Source organism: Silene latifolia, chromosome 8 (assembly GCF_048544455.1).
Source record: "Silene latifolia isolate original U9 population chromosome 8, ASM4854445v1, whole genome shotgun sequence".
In the NCBI taxonomy this organism is placed as follows: Eukaryota; Viridiplantae; Streptophyta; class Magnoliopsida; order Caryophyllales; family Caryophyllaceae; genus Silene; species Silene latifolia.
The window spans coordinates 104,311,469-104,314,866 of record NC_133533.1 but is presented as its reverse complement, the minus strand read 5'-3'; positions in this window follow the sequence as shown (position 1 = coordinate 104,314,866).

The window sequence follows — 3,398 nt, the reverse complement described above, 5'->3', positions numbered from 1 at the left end:
TTAAGGAGGGCTAGGCCCGTTTCTACTATGTGACGGTGTCGTCTTTCGGCATATCCGTTATGTTCGGGAGTATGCGGAGGTGATGTGGAGTGCGAGATGCCATTGTTAACAAGAGTTGTATTTAATTTAACGTACTCGCCTCCATTGTCGGATAAAAAATGTTTAATGGGTTTGTTAAAATATTTTTCTACAATTGCTTTAAATTGAATAAATACTTGGTTTGTATCGGATTTTCGTTTAAGTGGGTACATCCAAATGTATTTACTAAAATGATCGACGAATATAACATAATACTTAAAGTGATCGAATGACGGTACTGGGCTTGTCCAAAGGTCAGAGAACATAAGTTGTAGTGGTTCAGTGGTTCGAAACGATGAGTTCGAAAACGGCAGTTTCTTGCTTTTAACCATGTTGCACGATTCACAGTGAATAAAATCAACAGTAGAAAAATTCAAATTTTTATTAAGGGTCTTAATTACATCATATGAAGGGTGACCTAGCCTATGATGTAAAGACAATGGAGCAGGTCCTTTGGCATCATGGTAAGTTTTCGGTTTTGAAGGACACCACTCATAAATCCCGTCTCTAACGCGGCCCTGGAGGATGACACGTCTGTCGCGTACCTGTCAAAAATAACCAACTGGCCAACTAACTAATATAGCTAGGGAAGTCGGGTCGAATCCACAGAGAGGTAGGAAGTTGACTGCTAAAACTAGGCTCGTCTAAGTAACCAATTTTGGGGTTTATAAATTGTGATTTCTAAACTAACAGAGTAAGGAAAAGAGAAATAAAAGGAGGAGTTAACAGATAAAAGAGGATAGCTAAGACAAGCGGTTCACCATAATTATCTGGTCGAGTAATCTAGATCTCAGGTCAACGCGGTACAGTCTAAGGGGTAGCGAACGTCACCTTTCGGTCCTTAATTCACCCTAAAGTGTAAACAGTTTAACTTTCGCCCTCGCTGCAATACTCTATTGTTCGCTACTAGTCTCCCCCTTCCAACCTTTCGGTCCAGGTCAAGGTCCACTAAGAATAAGGGTCTAATTGCGTCGACTCAATTAGGCAATTACAGTTATTTGTAGCATTTAAGCAACAAAGACGATACCGGTATTAACCTAGTAAATTGATTACTCTCCCTTCAAATCATGGGTCCCCTATAGTCTTAGCATAGGAAATTAGCTACTCATAATTGTCAGATTAACAATAACAATGACCAAACAATTAAAACTAAACATGATGAATAATATAATTGATTGAACGATTATAAGGTAAAGAGAGAAAAGGAATTAAAAACAATAAATACGACAAAGAAATAATTAAATTGATAATACCGAATCCGAGTAGCAAGGTAGAGAGTAGAATTCCAAAAGAACAGTGACCAAAATAACAGATGAAAATGTACGTCGTCAAAAGATAGGAGTAACGTAGTGTTCTCCTCAGTCTTATACTGTAAAAACATCTTAAACCTAATCTGTGGACTGATTACAAAAGCCCATAAAAGATTAGGCGGAAATAAACCAAAAACACACGAAATCCCCTCGATCGAGTAAGATGATTACTCGATCGACGCGTCAAGTCACTCGATCGAGCTAGGATATCCTCTCGATCGAGCACTTTCTTGAACCTCCTCGATCGACTCCACGAATGGTCGATCGACCAATATTGAGTGTATAAAGCATTCGATCGAGCACTAAAGCACTCGATCGAGCTATATAGGCGCATCAGGACTTGAATATCTTCCTTAACTCAGCTCATACGTCCTCCAAGTGTAAGATTCCTAAACTCCGGCTCCTTATTTCCCATGAATGCATACAACTAGGACAATTAAGGCTCGATTTAGCTCCTCCTCGGTCAATTCCTGCAAATTACAATAAACGGACCAAAGTAGAATATTCGGGGGTATTTGTAGCCAGATGCTACGTAAAAAGCACAGAAATGCGTGTAAAAATGAGGTGAAAACCTTATATAAAAGACACGCATCAAATCTCCCCAAACCAAACCTTTGCTTGTCCCCAAGCAAATATGAATGCAACTAAGGGTGAACAATAGAACGGGACCAACGCATCAGCTACAAATCATCCACTAGAACCAATTTTAATGCAACAAAATGACAAGGTGGCAACTGAGAAGTGCAAACGAGTTAAATTAATGTTTCAAGCTTACTGAACCGTCGACCTTGCAAGATTCAAAGATGTCGGACTCTCACGGGTCGCTCGTCACTCAAAATCAGGTACAAGGTGAGGATATATGTGAAAGATAGGAAAAAGCAAGACACTCACCTAACTCGACCTATAAGAACATGCATGCAGTTAACATGAATAAAGTCTCTACAACCGTACATACGCATTCCAACCATACTAGTGACCAAGACACGTGCCGAGGACTTACATTTGGGTTAGTGAGGTAATGGGTAAGAAGGGGCCAAAATGAATTTGGATATGTGGGGTTAATAGCTAGGCTAGCAACAACGGATCCAAAAATAGACTGCGTCCCAACTTCGTACTCATAACAGCAAGATGAAACGGTGCAAAATTATGCACTAAACTCACCAAACATCAAAAGCCGTCAACTCCCCATAAAATATAAATAAGGCATGGGAGTGTGAAACAATGTGCAATTCTCATTTTTTTTTTCATTCTCATTTTTTTTTCATTTGAATTTTTCTGTCTCTTTTTTCGCTTTCTTTCCTTTTTTCGTTTTTTTTTTTTTTTTTTTTTTTTCAATTCAACACATTTTCTTTTCTTTCCCTTCAATTCTTCCACCATCTTCTGAAATCAGATGAAATAACCATATTGCAATAACACATTCCAAAAACTACTCGTTACTAGCTCAGCTAGGGTAGGAAATATTATAGAAAGTAGTTGATAGGACAAAAAGGCAATTTGGCTATGTGAGGTTCATGGGTAGAATGAAACAAGGGGAACTGCCTCTCCTAACACGTGTCACCATCCACAGACCGAATGCATACAGGTATTAAGAAGACTAGACTCATGCTTATGCAAATTGATGTTACATGTCTTAAAGAGAGTACTACTCACATCCTAAATGAAACTGGTCATGAATGTCACCAGTTTGTAAAGCTCTAACCTCAGAATGTATTGTAGCTTGCCGACATAAAGAATCAAGTCTATTCGTTCAGATAAGAGAGAAACAAAAACTCGTAGATTATGCACGTAAACATGCCAGCTAAATGTCAAGAATATGCCAGGCTCAAGTAAGGATTCAAAGTAGCGTCAATGTTCAAACGTTCCGACTCAATTTAAACATGAAAATTTTGAAAATTTTTGAATTTTATGATTTTTATATGAAGTAATTAAAACAACAATGCATGCGGAAATAAATAAACGTGCAAGCAAAAATGCAAGAAACATGCAGACACAGATATGGATGCATACCTC